General features: G+C 45.1%; 1 protein-coding gene and 1 pseudogene across 5 annotated transcripts in view; both read right to left on the bottom strand.

The window, feature by feature from the left end:
* Mak (male germ cell associated kinase) overlaps positions 1-722 on the bottom strand; it is a 64,578-nt gene extending 63,856 nt beyond the window's left edge. For 4 of the 5 annotated variants that reach the window (XM_004628365.2, XM_004628366.2, XM_004628367.2 and 1 more), the window contains exon 1: positions 639-722. The gene's annotated coding sequence lies outside the window, so the exon portion shown is untranslated. Of the gene's footprint in view, positions 1-476; positions 582-638 lie in introns of those variants that run through there. The other variant, XM_023712045.1, reaches the window with a different exon arrangement.
* Positions 723-13,734: 13,012 nt separating this feature from the next.
* LOC101568365 lies at positions 13,735-13,911 on the bottom strand (annotated as a pseudogene).
* Between the last annotated feature and the right edge of the window lie 6,490 nt (positions 13,912-20,401).

Genomic DNA, 20,401 nt, shown 5'->3' with positions numbered 1-20,401 from the left:
ACGCACTCCGATCCCTCTCTGCAAACCGGGGCCCCAGAAGACCCCAGGGGCCGGCGACACGAGGGTGGGCCGGCGACACGAGGGTGGCCCGGAGCCTGCGTGACTGGCCGTCGCGGGTGGGCAACCCTAGGCCCCGCAGGGTCCGGGCGGGGATCTGACCCGCGCGCACTTGGGGTGCAAGCGGACCCCGAGTCTCCGCGCTCGGTCGGAGTTGAGCTAGTTCTGAACTCAGTTCCGCTTCCTCCCCAGACCCCGTCCCGCCCCTCACTCCCGCCTGGAGACTCTCCACTTCCCCGGGCGGCCGGGGCCGCTAGGGAGCGGGGAGAACGGAGGCCCCGGGGCAGCGGTCGGGGTGTCCCCCGCGGGTGGGCCCCCCACCGTCGCCGTCCCCCATACCCGGGGGGACACCGGCCGGAAGTGCTCTCGGCCCGGACCCTCCCGGCCGCCCTCCCCGCCCGTCCCTCTCCGCCCCCTACCGGCGTCCAGGGTGCGGCTCTCGGCGGACAGCGGTCCCGGGAGGACCCGGCGTCCCGGAGACATGCCGGCCGGCCTCGCAGGACGGGTCGGGCGAGGTCGGGCCGAGGGTGGCGGCCCCGCAGCCCGCTCGCTCGGGATTACGGGCCCAGCGGGCAGCTTACCTTGCCAGCTCCCCAGCGAAGCTCGGCGTCGTGTGTGTTTCGTCTCCTAGGAAACGGCTGGGAGCTCGCCCACCGCGGGCGCCCCGCCCACTTGTGGGCGTGGCATCGCGCGGCGAGCCCTGGAGTGGGCGGGGCTTCTGCTGGAGCGCTTTCCGTTCGCAAAGCGTGGCCGAACTCAAGGCGCGCTGATCCCTGGTGACCTTATCGGAAGTCGGTGCGTTTGCTTTGTTTTTGTGGCTATTTACTTTATGAAATTTTCATTGATTAAATCTAGTTCCCAGACCAGAGGTGCACTTTCTCTGTACTGCCTGCAGAAAACCCACCCTTGTATGGCAGTTTCTTTATGGTCAGTCCTTCGAGTAACTGTGGGCTCCTGGCTGCGCTTGTGAGCCGGGTTTCACACCTCCGTCCCGTGGACCTGCTGAGTAGCGCTCCCCGAGTGGAGAAGCGAAATTTCACAGCAAATGAATGGGTGCGTGAGTCAATAGCCACTAACCGGAGAGTTTTGGGAGGAGGAGCTACTGGGGAAGAGTTAAAATTAACTTTCATGCCTGCCTGGCAAGCGCAAGGTCCCGAGTTTGATCCTCAGTACCAAAAAAAAAAAAAGTTGATAGTCACGAACGACCCGCCTCAGAAGCGCTGGGGTGCGGCTGTGGCTAGCTGGTTAGCGGTGATCAGTTCGGTTTTAGGTTGTGAGCTTGGAGCCATGGCAGAGAAGACAATCTCGCAGCCTTCTCCCAGTTTATGATGAATTAGGCAGACACAGTAGAGGCATACAGCAGATCATAACGGTCCTACAGAAGCCCAAGCATGCAGCTTAAGCTTTGTTAACATGCATGGCCGAGCCTAAGAAGAACTTCCGTCAGAAAGTGATGTAGTCAGATTTGCATTTAAAAAAAAAAATCACCTTTCAAAAGATTGTAGCAGTGGGGAAGGTGCGCAGGAGCAGTAGGTGCAGAGCCGAAGGAAAGGAAGCTGTGGAAGCTGGGAAGGAAACCAGACGGTGAGGGACAGGAGGCAAGGCATTTAGGGGTCAAAGCTGACAGGACCGTGTGGCCCCGGGACAGGTGGGTTGTGCGGTCTGCAACCTAGTTGAGAAATACTGGGAGAGGGCACCAACTTGGGGTGGAGGTGTGAGGCAGAGTGTAGCATTCACAGATCAGAAGATAGGACATGCTAACGCAAGACTGATGAAGAGCTCGAACAGGAAGGATTAACCTGTGCGACCCAGCACCTAAGAAACACAGAACAGAGAGGATGGAGGAGCAGCGTCATCTATAGAACCATAGTGAGGACTTTCTGCAAGTGGTTAGGGATGTAAACTCACAGGTAAAGGGCACAGTAGGATATGAAGTGAACAAGCAGAACTGTATGCATCTAGGCACAAAGGGGTACAGCTGTGCTGTGCAACATGGAGAAATTCAGAGCAACAGAGAGGCAGAAAGACGGTGACGAGGTCAGCAGTGAGGCAGTGGATTTCTGTGCCAGCAAGAAGCCAGGAGATCAATTTTTCCTTAGGTGAGAGTTATGAAAAATTCTCCCTTGAAGTACTGAGAAGAACTCTAAAAATGTTGGGCTGATACCTAAGAAAACTATCCTTCAAGGGCCAGGGACTCATTTTCAGATTTAAAAAGAAGAACGGGGAGCCAATTGTGATAGTGCTCACATACAGTGCTAGCTGTCTAGGAGGCTGAGGCAGGAGGATTGGAACTTCAAGCCCAGGCTGGCCAGTTTAGCAATTGAGTGAGACCCTGTCTCAAAGAGATGGAGGGGGGTGGCGGGGGAGATAGCTCAGTAGAGTAACCACTTGCCTGGCAAGTGCAAGGGCCTGAGTTCAATCTCTGGTTCCACAAAAACAAAAAAAAAAAAAAAAAAAAAGAGGTGGAGTGATGGGCGGTGGAGGCAATGATGGTGAAAAAAAGCTTGAAGATGTATTGTGTACTTCCTCCCCACTCAAGGAATGGAAGCACTGTGTAGTTCAAATTCAGATTAAGAAAATTTATTTTTAAGCTAAAAAGTATTTTTAAATGGTCTGGGAATGTAGCTCATTATGAAGGTCCCGGATTCAATTTCCAGTACTAAAAAAAAAGAAAGAAGAAAGAAGAAAAGGGTAGGTGAGGAGAAGGAAGAGAAGAGAAGGGGAGGGGAGCTGAGGGCAGAGGGGAAGAGAAGAGAGGAGAGGGGAGGAGAGGAGAGGAGAGGAAAAGAAAGGAAAGAAAGGAGAGAGTGGGGCGGGAAGGCCACTGACAACCTACTATGAAGGAACTTCTAAGGGTTGTGCTTTAGGATAAAGGAATGTAACCCCAGGAGGAAGGTCTGTAGTAGAAAAAGATGAACAAAGAAATTATTCCATGTATAAAGTGTAAGTATTCTCAGGATAACACTAATGGGCCAGTTGTAGCACTTCAATCTTTAGATAACATCAGCACCTAACCGGAGATAACGGACTCCAGGCGTTGTGTTTGGAGGCCCATAAAGCAGCATCCTTAGCCTGTTAGATGTGTGCGGTGAGTTTCACAGCTGCCTTGGACTTCCCTTGCTCCAGATCTGGAATTAGCCATTTCTCCAACAAGTCTTATTTCCTTTAAGCAAGAAATAGCATTTAAAATCCATGCCTGAATATTAATGTATTCATTGCTATCGTGGTGTCCTTCACTGTAGACATTGGCTTTGATGTAGTCAGATGAACAAGTGAGTCACTAAAAAACATTTCCTAATTTTATCCATGGGCGAATGAAAGAACACAGAACTAAGGAACAATAAGGTGCTCCACAAAGCGGATGGGTGAGTGGGGGGGGGACATGCCCTACCATGGGACCAGACTTCTTATACAGTGATAATGAGCAAGATTATAAAGCTGGATGCAGAGGTGGAACAAATCTCCAAAGGAACAGAGCAGAGAACTCTGATATATCAAATATATTTATGTCTCTCTTGGGCACATAGAGGAATTCGATATTTCATAGGTGGCATTGAAGCCCTCTGGAGAAAACAGACTACTAAAAAAAATGCACATGGCAATACTAAAATTGTCCTTTAACTACCAAAGCTCACACATGCTTCCACTAGCCAACTTCAGAATAATTTGAGATAAAGAGTAATAAATTATAGCACATTTGAAAGTTCAAAAAATTTTAATTGATTAATAAAAGCTGTGCCTGGTGTTTTCACATACTTGCACATTGTTAAGTAGTTAAATGAAGTTACTGAACATATGCATCAACTCACAGAGTTGTTTTTATAGTTTATATACTAATCAATATATAATAAGGCATTATTATAATGAATATTCTGATTGCATGTAAAATCTCAAGTATAAAAAGACAGGTCAACTAACTCAAAGTTAAAAGAAATGTGCTTTTCAGGGATAGGGAGATAGCTCAGAAGCATAAGTACCTGTGTGGCAAGTGCAAGGTCCTGAGTTCAATCCCCAATACCAGGGGGAAAAATATGCATTTCAAGGATGAATAAATCTACTCGTCTGAAAGAAGTGTTAGCAACGACGAAGTGTACTAGGAGCTTTTTCAGTGTGGTGAGTATAAACTGATGTAGTGTATTCTTTTTTTGTTTTCGTGCTGGGAACCAAACCAGGACTTCATACGTGCAAAGCAGATGCTCTACCATGGAGCATCACAAGTCCACCCCTTGGGAAACTTTAAAAATATCATGCTCAAGCAAGACTGCAGGATTTCTGAAAATGGGACCCTGACGTCAATGCTATTTAAATATCCCCATGTGATTTCGAAATGAAACTGAAGTTGAGGATCACTTCTCCAAAGAAAAATCTTAGACATGTGTACCAGGAAACACATAAGTGCTGTTCCCATGTTTAGTATTGGTAGGAAGAAAACCTGGAAGCAGCCCAAATGTCATCAGCAAGAGAACAGACAGATAAATTGTGGTCTAGCTACCCAAAAGAGTATTACAGTCATGAAAATTAATGCCACTGATTAATCTTAGGCATGTGACACTGAGGGAAATAGAAGAGTTGTGCAAAAGTAATCTAGTATGCCTAACATTTTCAACAAGGGAAACTAAACAATACAGAATGTGTCTGGTCTTCACAAAACTGAGCTCAGAGCTTTGCCAGCAGGACTCCCAGATGTACGGAATGTGAAGATGTACAGACAAGATGGAGGGTGGGGTGCTTGCAGTTCCTCAGATATTATGGTGGTTGGGGGTGAACAGTCACAGCAAGAGGGGACAATGTTGTGGGGTCCTACCACAAATCAGTCTTCAGATCAATTCAACTGGTGGGCAGAGAAGATGACGCATAAGTCTGCTTGGAACTCCCGCTGATGGAACTGCTATCTCTTCCAATCCTAATACAGGATGCGTCTCACTGGTAAAATTATCCTGTTATTGGATCGTGATGAATTATGTCCACGGTGATCCATGGGGGGCTTCTTGGCTTTGGAGGCTGCGCATCTACTTTTCCCACCCAGCCATGTCGCCCACTCTCCCAAGGCAGATGCCCCGGCCCACTGGTCTTGTGCGGTTCAGCTTCAGAGACAGGCGTGTGAGCCTTTCAGCCTCTCGGTGAGTGGCTCGCCTAGACAGGAACACGGTGTCACACTCCAGGAGAGGGCTCTTCCCCATCTGCTAGGGGCACGATGCAGAAATCTGGGGGCTCAGCACAACTGGAGCCACCTTTGCCACCTAAGGAACGCAGAGGTGCTGAGAGAGGAGGGGACCAAGATTGCTTCCAGATAGCAGTAGATGAGCACCAGGATGGGGCCAAACTGGAATCCAGTCACAGTGCCTGCTCTTTGCCTGAATGTCTTCACTTTTCTTAGTCATTTGGTTTTCATTTTCACTTGCAGTTAAAAGTGTCCCTAACTTATGAGGTGTGATTGAAATGTGCAGTGAATATTTAAATTTTTTAAATTCATCTCAGTAAAAAAGCACATTGCCATTGGTCCCCTTAAGATACTCGCCTCCTCTTAGAGCACATTTATTCCATCATTCTTGCTACTTGCTGAGTAGTCCTGGAGTCCTCAGCCATGTGTGTCCCTGGGTCGTGGCTGCCCTGATGTCCTGAATTGATTCAGAACAGTTAGCTTTCCCTGTCATTTTGATTTGAGGAAGAGTTAGAGGTCACAGTCACAGTGCCAGATCTGGTAAACAAGGTGGAGGAAGACACATCATGGTATCTGGTGAGCCCTGCTGTTCCACTGGATGACCTGTCATGGTATTTTGATCACACCTTGTAAAAATACTCATGAAAGAAGATTCCAGAACGCCTTCAGACAGTGGGAAGAGTGATGGGATGAGTGTGTTCTAAGCAAAAGGAAGAGTATTTTGAGTAGGATTAATGACAGTGTGTTTTTTACTGTAGTAAATATCTAAAAATGTAAACATTCACCATACATTTTGGTCACAACTCATAGCACCATGGAAAAGACTTATTTTCTCCTGTAGCATATTAGTCCCTCAACATTTATTTGTTCGTTGTTTGTATTTTAGGACAGGGTGTACAGGGTGTACAGGGTCTCACTGCGTAGATCAGACTCGTAGTGATCATCCTGTTTACAGCCTCCCAAGTGCTGGGATTACAGGCGCGCACCACCATGCCCAGTCTCAATTGCCATCCCAGTATGTCCTGGGGGCAGGGCCAGCATGGCAGGCCTGGGGATTGAAGTCCTGGCTCCTGTGTCTGCCTAAGCAGGTGCTATAATCCTCTGAGCTATTTGGCTGGCCCAGTCCCTCTAACATTTGAAGTGATCCCATTTCTCAGTGCTTTCCCCTGGCATCCTGAGTCTGCAGAGTAAAGGGCGGGCCTTTCACCCCACGTGTGCCCCAGCCTCATGGCAAGTATGCGACCTGACATACAGTCTGTGTCTGAAGACCAGGGCATCCCCACGTTAGCACATCTCCACCTACATTGCCTTGTCCTAAAGTCTCAACTCTTACCTAACTGACATGAAATACATGTTTGTAGGTTGTCCTCCCTTCTTAGGATTCAAATGAAGATTATTTTCTAAATAATGTATCAACTGCACAAACTTATGATCAAAGATTAACCCAAACTCTAAAACAAGTTTTAGGTGCTATGTTAGTAAGCTTTCTGTCCCTGTAACAAGTACTTGAGTTAAATCAACTTAGGAAGCACATTTTTTTTTTTTTTTTTGCTGCACTGGGGATCAAACTCAGGCCCTTATGCTTGCCAGGCAGGAGCTTATGCTTCTGAGCTGTGTCCCTAGCTCCAGAAAAAAACATTTTGACTCATGGTCTTGGCCACTGCAGTCCAGGGTCACTGGGCCCTGGTGCTGGGCCTGTCGCAGCAGAGGACATCTTGGCACAGAGTACATGGGGCAGGAGATGGCTCCGCTCCTGGCAGCCGGAAAGCAGAGAGAAAGAAGACACTGCCATGTCATGTCCTCACCAGGGGCACGCCCTCCCCACCTCACTTCCTGCCCCAGGCTCCACATCCTAAAGGTGCTGCCCCCAGTGCCACGGGGGTCCTTCTCCCGGGCCTGCTGAGCGGGCAACTGAGCCTAGGCGTAGTGGCACAGACCGGTAATGCACTAGGGAGGCTGAAAGCAGGAGGATCACTGCGAGTCTGAGATGCATTGTGAGATTTTGTACCAAATACATAAAATGAAAGGAAAAAAAAAGAATCTAAAGGTTCCGCCACCTCCTGGTAGGGCCCCCCCTCAGGTACCAAGCTTCGCCATGCAGGCCCAGGGAAAGTCGAGATCCAAATCCTGGCACAAGGTCGGAAGTTTAAAAGTGGTCTCTGTGAACCGTCTGATATCTCACCCAACTGACAACACATCCTCTTTGCCATTCTACAAAGTCGCCAGTGTTATGGTTATTTATTTTCAATTTTAGTTCAAGCTAAATGTATTTGTCAGAATTATTAGTTAGAAAGTGCCAGTTTAAGAAAAGTAAAAACATAGTCAAGCAGATTAAAGCGCCCGCAAGCAGGCTCAGGGGGGCCAGGGGTTCTATCCCCAGGCCTGCCGTGTCAGCTGTGTCCCCAGGGCATGCTGAAATGGCAATTGAGACTGGGCGTGGTGGCCCAGCAATGGTGTGTTAACAATAGTGTGTTAGAAAATAAAACAAATTATATATGGTACCACTGTTTACATTTTGGCACATGCTAAAATGTGCCAAAAATTAGTTTTATTCATTAAAAACTTATTTTGCAGCATTGGGAAGTACAACGGAGGCCTGCACATGCTAGGCAAACTATCCCTGAGCTACACCACTGGCTCCTAAAATTTTTAATCAACACAATAATTGTGCATATTTCTAGGGATAGCATAATATTTCAGCAAATGTATAGAGTGTGTAATGATCAGATAAGGGACCTCGTACCCACGCCACCCCAAACATTTATCTTTTCTGTGTGTGTGTGTGTGTGTGTGTGTGTGTGTGTGTGTGTAACATTCAGAAGCCTCTCTGTTCATTTTACAGTGTTAAATAAGATTTTCAATTACAGAAAAATTGCAAAGATGGTAGAGCTCTGTCCTCTACCCTGAAGCCACTTGTTGCTGTTATCGGCAGCTTGAGTTTTGAGGGCCACCTGTCTCAATTTATTCAGTAATATTGATACAGTATTATTGTTATTATGATCATTATTTTTGTATTTCAGGGAAGGGTCTACAGAGTGTTCAGGGGCTCACTACTAGATCAGAGTCATAGTGATTCTTCTGTTTACAGCCTCCCAAGTGCTGGGATTACAGGCACACGCCACCACGCCCAGTCTCGATTGCCATCTCAGCGTGCCCCGGGCGCGGGGCTGGCATGGCAGGCTGGGGAATCGAATCACTAGTCCCTGTGCCTGCTTGCAGGTGCTTTAATCTGCTGAGCTATTTGGCTGGCCCAATACAGTATTATTAACTGAGGCCCATACCTTCTCCACTTTTTATTTCTTTAGTATTTATGTTGTTTTTCTAGTCTAGCATCTCATTCTGAATATCACATGATACTTAAGTTGTCATGCATGGAGGTTATTTAAAAAGTTAAAGGTAAGATTATCATTTGATCTGGCAATTCTAACTTCTGGAATATACTTAAAAGACTTGAATTTAAAGTGTCAAAGTGACACCAGGACTGTGAGGTCCATTGCAGCGTTATTCAAAATAACCAAGTTATGAAACAGCCTGAATGTCCATAAAGAAAATGTGGCACATACAGCAAAACATGTTTAAGCCTTAAAAAAGAAGGAAAATGGGGACAACCTGCTCGGGCACCCCCTCCTGTCCGTCTCTTGGACAGGAGCTTTCTTTTCCTCAATAAATATATTCTGCTCATTAAAAAAGAGAAGGAAACCAGTCATATGCAGCAATATGGATAGTTATTAGGCTGAAGGAGATAAACCAGCTACAGGAAGACAGCGTGTGATTCCACTTTCCTGAGGTCTGTGAAATACCTGGCGGAAGCAAGGAAAAAGGTATTTATCAGAAGTTAAAGGGATGGAGCTGGGGAGTTGTGTATTTAGCCTTAAAAAGACATCAGCCTTTCCAAAATAGCTCGCTCTAAACAAGAGAAAACTGCCCCATATCACATTGTAAATAAGTTTGCAGTTGATGCAGAGTATGCGTGGCTATGTTGATGTTTGCCAGTGTTTATGGTTTGTTGCTTTTCACAGGAGCAAGAATGACAGTGGCATTCAGTGACACACAGCAGCATCTCCTTTGGTGGCGTCTCAGAGCTGGGGCCCAGGGCAGCTGCCTCAAGGTGGTCCCAGGGGTGTGGGCAAAAGCCAGAGAAGGTCTGCACTAGAAGATCAAAAGACAGTGAACCCCAAACTCTTTGCAGGAGCTTCGGGCCCAAAACACCTCTGTAGGTGACTCAGAGCTGGCCCCTGGCGGGGCTGGGAACCCGACACCCGGCTGTCTGTCAGGAGCAGCAGCTTCTCGAGTCAGTTCACTGCTTTCCTTCACAGATGAGTCCCCAGGTCGTCCTGCCAGTGAGGAAGTAATCAATTTTATCACCTCAGGCTGTTTGCCTCTGGCAGTGTTACTCTGCAACTGATCTTTATCGGAGGGTTTCTAAATCTAGCAACTTTGTTTATGTTTTATTTCCTGACTTAGAAGATTTTACCCTAGTATGAGACACTATCAAGTAACTGCGAAGTTCAGGAGCTCTGAAATACAATTTAAAACCTGCTAGCATGACAGAGAAAAGACAAGAGACTAATGATACATTAAATTTCACTCCCAGCTTCTTTGATTTCTTAAAATATGTGATTCTTGATTTTGGACACATGGACCACCTGGGGGAGAGTGTGCTTAAAGAAAACAAAGGAAAAACAAAAAACTCAGGAAACCTGTGCAGTTACTGTTAGCACAGAAGGTGAAAGTAACCTTCACATCTCTAAAATTCTACACAAACCTTTGATTATTAGTACTTTTTAAGTGGCTAAATACTGGGACTTTTGGGGTATTAAGGATCTATTTTTATATAAATAGATTTTTATAGAAAATATTTTTATAGAAAATTTTCATGAATAAATATATCTTTTTATAGAAGGTTTGATAAATTTTCCAGTTATGTAAATTAAAATTTAGTTCTTCAAGAACAAGAGGTTTCTCACCAGTACATTTTCAGTAGAAATAAAGAACTTCTTTTAGATTTTTTTCTCTAAAGTGATTTTTTTCCTGGAGAATATTCTTATACAGAAAAAGATTATTTTAGCCTGCAAAATTCAAGTAATTTACTTTTAAATGAATGAATACTAAAAGGCAGATACTTCACATGTAACTCACTGTGTTTTCCTGAGTTTAAGTGCCCAGGGCCAACCTCAGGGGCCACAGCATAGACTCTCCTCCTCATCCCGCGCAGCACCCTTGCCTTCCTCCCCAGCCGGCCGGGCCCCACACCCTACCGGCGATGGCCATCTAATCTCTCTTATCCTAGACTAAATTTGTCCCTTCTTGAGTTTCATGGAAACGCCCTCGTAGAGCCTGGGAGTTCTTCTGTACCAGCTTATGCTCGACAATATATTCGGACCCTTAGGATAACTTTAGGATTTGAGTGATACTCTTGGGTCTCCTCACTCCCCACTCATCTTTGTGTTTTTCACAAATCGTTTCATCCATAAACAGAAAGTTTTCAATCATTAAATCTTAATAGGGATGTCTTTCAATCCTGCTTACAGCGTTAATAGTGTGAATGTTTTAAAACTACCAGCATATTTCTTATCAGGTGGCAGAACACCCTGCACGCATGATCACTACCAAGGCAGCAGCTGACCTGGCAGCTTCACGCTACCCTACGGCTCTGCATTGCAGGCTGGAGCTTGTGACCAGGACGTAGGGCCACTCACAAAAGCAGGTCCTGGGACCCCATCAGCTCTTGGCTTTTTTTTTTTTTTTTTTTCTTTTACATTTTTGAGAATTGAACCCAAGGCTTTTGCACTGAGCTACATCCCCAGCTCTTTCTTCTTATTAGTTTTTATTTTGAGACAATGTCTTGTTAAGTCACTAAGTTGCCCAGGCGGGGACCTTCGAGCTCCAACCTTGAGTCCCAGGATCACACACAGGCCCAGCCTGGCTTGGGACCACCTCTCAAGTCCCTACTCCTTTTTGTCTTGGGAATTGCCATAATTTGTAAATTCCCCACATGTGGGATTTGGGGAACACATTCAAAGGCTAGCACCTGCCCCTCAGTATTTATACAATATGCTGCACAATTCATTTTCTCTTTTTTTGCCATAATTTTATTGATAAACAAATAGCAATGAAAGTTTCAAATCAAATCGGGAGGACAATTCATTTTCTTATTGGTATCTGTGTGCTGTGTTGTTGGTCTTCATAATTAGAATGTACATGCAGTGAGGGCAGGGATTTGAGCTGGTGGCTTGTGGCTGCATTTTCCTGAATTACTGCAACAGCATCTATCCTGGAGTAGAAGCTCCAATTACATTTTTTGAATAAATAATGCAAAGCCCTGTCATGCATGTTAACATCTTTGATCCTTACAACCCTCTAAGATGAATTTCACTATTGAGCAAGTGTGACCCATAATCATTCCATTCAAAGAATCAGTGCAGCCTCTCTTTCTATACGAATAAGAGGAGGATGTTTTTTTTTGTCATCCCTGTGAAATCTTGTGATGACTAAAATTTTGTGTCTCCTCATTTTAGGCTGTGGTGCCTGGTTGTTTGGTCAAACACCAGTCTGCATGTTGCTGTGAAGATAATTTGGAAATGTGAAGACTATTTGCAATAAATTAGTTTTATGTAGAATATCTTTGATAATATGGCTGGGCTGTAGCCAATCAGATGAAAGATCAAGAGATGGAACTGAGGTTTCCCAGGAGAGAAGAAATCCTCAAGACCGCGGTGTGAAACCCTGCCTGTGTTTCTAGACTGTAAACCTGTTCCATAGATTTCAGACTCACCAGTTTCACAATCATATGAATCAGCAACTTAAAACAAATCTGTTTATATGTCCAGGTATACACACATCTATATGTACAAGATGTGATATAAAAATACAGTGAATGTTTAAATTTTTAAAAATTGTATTATAATAGGAGACACATTGCTTTTATGCTCCCTTAAGCCCCCCCCCCCCACGCACACAGGGGCACACTTACCCCATTGTTCTTGCCACTTCCTGAAGCAGTTCTGGAAGTCTTTCATGAATGCCTTTACTTACATTGTGGTGGCTGCCTTGGTGTCCTATTCTCTATGTCCAAAACATTTTCCTTTCATGGCTATTTTGATTTGGGACAGAAGCCAGAATTCACATGGTGCCTGATCAGTCTGGTGAATGAGGCAGATAAAGACATACCGTGAGGTTTTGCAAGCCTACCTTTCCTTCAGGCGACACTCAGCAGCGATATTCACGGACTTATGGTCATATCATATGAAGACACTCACAAAAGAGGACATCCAGACCTGCTTCAGAAAGCGCAAGAATAAGTGTGTTCAAAGTAATGGGGAGTGTTTCGAGGGTGATTGACAGCTGCAATACCTTTTTAGATGTAAACATTCACTGTATATTTTGATCACCTCTCCTATATATACATCTATTCAGTGTGTGTGTGTGTGTGTGTGTGTGTGTGCGTGCGAGCATGTGCATATTTAACCCCTGGGTTTATGGTGGCACTAAGTGCTGATGCCCATCACAGGAGAAAAGGCACTGAGTGCCCTGACTTACCGAACATCCCAGCTTAGTGACACAGCTCTCTGTGAACCTCCGTGTTCACCATCACGATCCTGGGGCTGACTGGAGCCAGGACCCAATGCCTGCCCCCTGCTGTGCTGGAGAAGATGGGGCTGCATATCACTGGCTGAGGAACAGATCTAAGATTCTAAGTGTGGCCTCTCTTGCTGTCACACTAGCATAGGCAGAGACACTCGAGTCCGAGCCCACCTCTGTGCGCGTGTGCGCTCTTGGCTCTGTGTCCCTAGAGCACCTCACCCGTGTGTGTCCTTCCTGGAGTCTAGCTGGCATGCAATGTCCAGGATTCTATAGCCAACAAAATGGGCATAGAAGGTGGACCCTAAGGAGTTAGACACCGGAATTATTTAATTCCTCAGACTCTGTTTTCAGAGTTTTTCTCTCTTCACATGTCTCTGCTGACGACTCAGTCCTACAGTGTTGTGTGATAGACCACCACCACCAATGTCCAATAAAGAAAGGAGAACTCACACTTTACTACTACATATTTGACTGGTTTCCTTAATTTAGATTTTTTTCCTGAGATATATTTAAAGGATCAGAGGTAATGATGACAGTTCAAATTTTATTCATTCATTCTTTGCTGGGTTACTTTAGAGATATTAATAGTTTCAAGAATGTTTAATTTTTATTTCCAGTCCAGAAAATATTCTGGATAGTCAAGTTGGAGTGCAAGTTATTACCAGCAAACAATCTTTTTTTTTTTTTTTGGCAAAACAATTTTAACCTTTATTGTCATATTGCACACATGATACAATTAAATTACAAGTCACATAACTGAACAAAAAAATCTTTCTACAAAGTATGTTAAATACGTAAGTATAATCTGGTTTTGAAAATGCAGTCATGTGTATAGTTGTATTCCTGAGTGTGTCAACTCCAAAGCTATACAAAGAGACTCCTGAAGGGGCAAATCTAGGTACTAACGAGACACTTTTCCGAATTCCCATGTTTCACCGAGCATCAAAAACCATCAATCTTTTAGTTTTTTTCTTGTACATTGTTTCATATCCTGATTCTCTACATCTGACCGGATCCCTGGATTTAATTTCATTTTCTGTGTGACATTCTCCACAGATATCTATTATTGGCTGCTGCCTTGGGGGTTGACCGTCCCGCTGAGTGTCCATTGCTAGTGTCTGATCTGGGCGACACCGAGAAGGTTCTCACTCTGGCATTTCTAAACAGCCAAACAATCATTTTTGATTTATGATCTATTGCAAAGGCCTGAGAAATCACCTTGAAATTATTTTCCTGGCATTTGCACAACTGATACAGGTCACCGATACCATTTATTATTCTGTCACCACTTGCCACTGCCTTCAAATTCAGCCAGTGCCTGGTGTAACATTTCACAGACTCAAGGCAACTTGTCCTCATCAGGGAATTGAATCTCCAGGGTTTCACGGTCAGAGCTGACAGTCATAGATATTTTTCACCAGCAATGCAAAGTGCACGAAAATATTGCTAGCCGCTAAGAGTTACAGATTACTCTTGTTGACTTACCATATTGATTAGCAAACATGATTCCAGACATAAACGTTGTGTGTGATCAATCTTTTCTCCCTATAAAATTTATTCAGTATTAAAATGCATAATCTTGCCTAATCTTAGGCTATATTAATTAAATTTGGTCTAAATAAGTCACTGTATTTGGTGAATAGGTAGTTTGTAAGTCTGTCCTGAGTTTTTGACCTGAATGAATCATGAAACAATACTAAACAGAAGCTGTGCAATGGAACTTGGTGTTTGAAGTGCTCGATATTCTAATTGTCATAGGCGTCATCTTACGTCTCCCTTCTCAGGATGTACTCAGACCAGTGTCAGAGATCAGCTTGATTCACAGAGTCTAAGCTCCACGGAAGAAGGTGTCACAATAACAGAACACCTTTGCTTAATTTGATGAATTTTTCTGCATTCTTTTCCCCAGTGACCTCTAAACAATGCTTGACCACATGGCATTTTCTAACACACTGTCCCTGTTAATTTTTTCAAATTGTAAAATGAGTATTCCTTATTAAAAGTCCTTCCAAGTACTTTAGAACCTTCCCCTCCTCCCCCCCGTATATAAAGAAATTTGAGGTACCTTGAGGGAGAAGAAACAGTAGCCCTCAAACTGCCCCTTAAGAAGAATTGCATACCCTGTCTTCACAGTGTGCCAAGGTGCCGGGTTCAAGTCCCAAATCCCACAGTCAGAGCCCCAGCAAAACTCTTCTCCAGAAGGGCTGTAGTTTTCAGTTCTGATTCCAAAGACTATACTTTGTCTTATCCCATCTCAGCACCAAGTTACTGCAAAGATTGCTGAATTTTATCATATCCCATTTGAATTGTCATCTCTTCTTACAGAGAGACACCCCTGTTGGTTTACTCTACACTGAGGGCCATGATAAACTCTGAGTTAAACATAGCTGGGGGGCCCAGTCACTGCCACACACCTATCTAGATATTGTTGGAGAGGTATTTATTTATTTATTTTTGTAGTACCCGGGATTTAACTCAGGACCCTGCACTTGCCAAGCAAGCACTTATTCTACTGAGCTATCTCCCCAGGCCCAAAAGAGGTATACTTTTAGATATGAGTAAGAGATCAGGAGATTTTGAGGAAAACAAATTACCCTTTGTCATGTGTGGGCCTTGTCCAACAGCAAAGGGCTTCAGAAACAGGGGCTTCCTGGGGAAGAATTTTTCTCAGATGCAACACAGAATCTCACCTGTGTTTCGGCTCCAGAGTCTGGAATCAGACTAAAGACTGAAAACAACTCTTGGTGGAATTTCCTAACTGTGCTGTCTTCTGGATCTCCGACCTGCCAGCTCCAACAGCTGTATGAACTCATTCTTTAAAATGTGTGTCTTGGGGCCAGGGAGATTGCTCAGTAGAATAAGTGCTTGCCTGGCAAGTGCAGGGTCCTGAGTTAAATCCCTGGTAACACACACACACACACACACACACACACACACACACACACAAAGAATGTCTGTCTTGGTATTTGTCTCTGTGTATCTAGCTGTATAATCTATACATTTCTTATTGGTCTGTTCCTCTGGAGAACTGTAATTAGTCTATCAAACAATGAGGGTGTTTTCCCTTTATTCCCATTGTTTTCTCATCCTCCTTAACTTTTCTAAGGATGCTTTAGCTTACTAACAACCCATCTAATAAATTCAAAGCCAGAAGCAGAACATAGCAGTATTAGCTGTGGGAGTGGGGGTGGGGGTGAGAGTGGTGGGGGTGGGGGTGGGGGTGAGGCAGGTCCCAGTGCTCGAATCTAGGGCCTCATGCACACCAGACCTGTGCTTTACAATTCAACTGTACTATCATAGTTATTTTTCTCTCATTGCTGAGACAAAATATTCAACACTCACAAGTTAAAGGGGGAACGGTTAGCTTATAATTTGTAGAGATTTCGGCCTATACTTGGTGGGCTCCAAGGCAGGGTGGCTTGGTAGAGGGGCACCTGTTCATGGCAGTGGAAGACAGCAATAGCAACAAGAGAAGAGGGGAGAGCAAGCCTCTTTCTGTTCCTTATACTGTGTAGAGGGTCCCTGCCCTGGGCAGATGTAGCACTCACACCCTGGGCCCCTAGCATTGGAACATGAACCAGTCACAAACTCCAAATTCAGGCACATCCCCAGAGCCCACCCCCATGACTGCATGAGGCTTTAGGAGGCCATCCAGATGCAAACCTTAACATGTACCACCACCTCAGTGAGCCTTACCCTGGTTGCAGCATTACTTGCTTCTTGAGGACAAGGCCATGGACAGAGAAAGGGAAGAATTTAAGACCAATCTTGTGACTTGAACAAGTTACTTAAACTTTATGCTTGTCAGTACCCCTGAACCAAGTACACTATGCTGAGCTAGTGGATGTGTTCTGTTGAATCCATCCTGATTTTCTTTTTTGAATTATCCTCTCTCAGGTTCCTCTCAAGTAATCTTAGATTTTCTCTTAAGTAACTAAACTGAAACATCCAATTGTACCCACATTCCCAGAGCTTCTGTTAGAGTGCCAGAAAGACAGAGGTACTCTTGCAACAAGGACACCAAGCCCAAGTGGATACAGAGAGAGAGAGCATGGAAGCCCAGGGGGTACTCCAGCCTGAACCCGGAAGCCCATCTGCTCGGGCACTTCAATCCTGGGTACATCTGAGTGAAAGGGTTTTATTGCTACAGCTTGACAATGGCAAGAAAGGGTCCTTAAAAAGCACAGGGCTTAGGGCGGTTAAGAGAAGGAATTCAGGTGGTTTATGGAAACTGAGATCAGTACCGCAGCCTAATAGACCATCCATCTCCTTGCAAAGGCTTTTTCAAGCGGGGTTTTTACAACCTTGCCCTTAAGGAGCACTCAAAAGGAAGCATGTCTGTTTTCTTCCATAGGCAGATGGATGGAGTTTTTATTCAGCATTGCCTTTCTGAACAGCTGTGGAAAGGAAGAGCCACAGGTGGCTGCCGTCGGAAAGGGGCTTCTGCTCTCTGCTCCCCAGCGCACAATCCTCAGATGGCGCGCATGTGCCGGCAAAGGTTTGCTGCAGAGCACAGCACGTGTGGGTAGCTCAGCTGTCGGAGAGAATCAGAAACCCAGCGCTAATGGGCTGATGAATAAGGAATCCTTCCCGAGGAAGCATCCCAAGGACATGCACTCGTGCGCTTCAAGGCAAGAGGAATGGACAGATGATAAATAGGATGAAAAGGTAGTGGCTGGAATTTAGGCTGTTTATCAGAGTGGTTTGTAAATTGAAATGGCAAAGGGTGGTTTTTGGCTTTTTAATGTCTTACGTTAAATTTATTTTATATATACCTTGAAGGGTGATAAAAAAAATACATTTCTGTTAAGTAACACTCACAGATAAAATAATTATTTCCCCATAAATTTACAACAACCAAGCAGATTGTTTTACATAAACATACTTTTAGCCTGTTATTTTACATTTATCAAACTTTGGTTAAGAATGGCATTAAATCCTTATATGCCCCAGAGTAGAGTACCAGATGAAATATAGGGTATCCAGTCCGATTTGAACTTCAGATGCATGATGGATAATTTTTGTTCTCCCCATTCAATATTTGGGATACACTTATATTCGAAAACTGCTCATTGTTTCTCTGAAACTCAAATTTACCCGAGACGCCTGTGTGTTTGTTGATGTCGCTGACATCCCTGTCACTGAAGCACGTTTCCCAAGAGGAAGTTGGAAGCTCTCCGTACAGTTTGTAAAGGAGCACACAGATTTCGCTCCTGTCTGAAAAGCTTTCTACTCATCCAGTTGCCATTTCTCATCTTCTGTCACACTCTTCTCTAAATTCAAATTGGGGTCCTCCTCACTTTATATGAGCTTCTCCCTTATCCTTTCTTTCTTTCTTTCTTTCTTTCTTTCTTTCTTTCTTTCTTTCTTTCTTTCTTTCTTTCTTTTTTTTTTTTTGCGGCACCGGGGATTGAACTCAAGCCATTGAGCTTGCCAGGGAAGCACTTATTCCACTGAGCCACCTCCCAGGCACCCCCTTATCCTTTCTAAACCAGCACTGTCCACCAGAAATTTCTGAGGAGGAGCTGTTCTTTACCTGTGCTTTCCATGGTGGCTGCCATGAGGGACAACTAGCTACTGAATGCTTGAAATGTAGCTCGTCTGCCACAGCAACTGAATTTCAAATTTTGTGTCAATAATTTCTAATGCCATATATGGCCAGTGGCTACCATAATGGACAGCCCAACTTTGGCCTGCTTTACTAGGTGAACTATGCTTCGCTCTATAAAGCATATGCTCTATGTTTATGGTTTCCTGACTTTGTGTGTGCAGTGGATTTCTAACAGGCGGCCAACTTATTACACTCAGCTGAATTAAACGAGCGTGGTGCTGCGTGCATGAGGCCCACCTGTGGATTGTGGCCAGCAGCACAAAAGGCAGGAGGGGAGACACCGTGGGAATGCTGTTGGAGCTGTTGGAAGCTGCTAGTTCTCCTGGGCTGTACTCCTGGAGGACCTTGTCATGCTGGCTTTCCCGATGAACTTTGGAGAATCTTGGGTCCTCATCTTGAGCATCGATACCCGGCTCTGGAGGGGAAGATGGTGCACTGCTGACTCGTAAAGCTTGTCACACTGGCTTTTCTGATGGGAACTCGGCTTTCCTCATCGCTGGAGGAGCTTGGGATCTCACTGTTGCTGAGGACAGGTGTGGTGCTTTTAGGGGAGCTCTGGTGCTTACCTTGAGTGTCGCTTCCTGGCTCCAGTTCTGATCCCTCAGCCTGTTAGCACAGCTCCTTCATCTCACTGGCATAGGCTTCCTAGCTTCCACCACTGAATGACCTTTGGGCCTTCCCAGAACACATCATGAAGCAGGCCTGTGTGAGACTTTGTTGTGGGCTCTAGGCCTCCAGTTGGACTTGTGGGAGGCATTGTTATAAGCCCCAGGCCCTCAGCTGGATTCGTTAGTATTTAGTATGTGGATAGATTTCCTGCGCTTATAGTATGTGATTCTTGGGTGATTTATTATAAAATACTATCATAAAACGTGTCATATACTATATTGTTCACCTTGCAAAAACCCCAGATCACAAGAGTGTGTGTGTGTGTGTATGACAGTAGGGATTGAACCCAGGGCCTTTTCACTTTTTATTTCAAGACAGTGTCTGATTTGCTAAGTCTCCCTAGCCAGGTTTAAGCTCGTGATTTTCTTGCCTCAGCTTCCCAGAGTGCTTGGATTCCAGGCAGGCTGCGCCATACCTGGCTTGAATTCTTTGATCTTATCTACAGCTCAGACCTCTGCACAGAGCCCCAGGGCTGTAGCTGTCTGAAAGTTGGGTGAATCATGCACATTCAGAGACCACATGCTACAGGTTCTTTTCTCAGCAATACTACTTCGGAGTGCAGTGCCAGCCAGTAAGTTTGCTGACGCCCAAAAGTGAGTCATACTTGATGTTTTCCCTTGTCTTTACTATCCCACCTCTAAAGCGTAAGTTCTGTTTCCAAATTACTCTATGAGTCTGTCCCTCCTGCCCATCCCCACTGCTACTGTTTAGTCCAAACCCTCACCACTCCTTGCCGTGGTTACTGCAGTAGTCTACTCATTTCTTGAAGTGGCTCCCATCTGTTATGGAAACAGCAACAGACCAATTCTTCTCAAAAACTCAACTGCATCATGCCCATGTCCACTTGTAATGATTCAGTGTTGGCCATTGCCCTTGAAATGCAGTTTGAATTTCTTCTGGAATTTAAGGCTCTGGGACCTGTTTCACTCTGATCCATTTTGTCCCCTTTCCCCTTGCGCTTCATACTCTTATCCTCCTGCCCACACTGCCCTGCTGTCACTGTTCTCTGCTGGCGTTTTGCGATCCTTTACTTTTCACCCTCAGGTCAGCAACGAGTGCCTCCTTTGTCACTTTATCCACAGGCCCATTTCCCTTTGCTTATTGTGTTTGGCACACTTCTTGGGGCTGTGCGCTCTTCCCATCTGTGATTAGTTTCCCTAGAACTGCCCCACTCCCTGAGTAGCCCCCAGCCTATGTGCTCTCAGCAGAGACATCTGTTTAACCCCCCTTTATACATCTAATGCTAGCACAACATATTTCCAATAGGGGCTCAAGGAATCTGTGTTCAATGAATGATTAGATGAAATAGCTGATGATTC

Source organism: Octodon degus, unplaced genomic scaffold (genome assembly GCF_000260255.1).
Source record: "Octodon degus isolate 3935 unplaced genomic scaffold, OctDeg1.0 scaffold00023, whole genome shotgun sequence".
Taxonomy (NCBI): domain Eukaryota; kingdom Metazoa; phylum Chordata; class Mammalia; order Rodentia; family Octodontidae; genus Octodon; species Octodon degus.
This window is presented reverse-complemented; position numbering and strand designations above follow the sequence as displayed.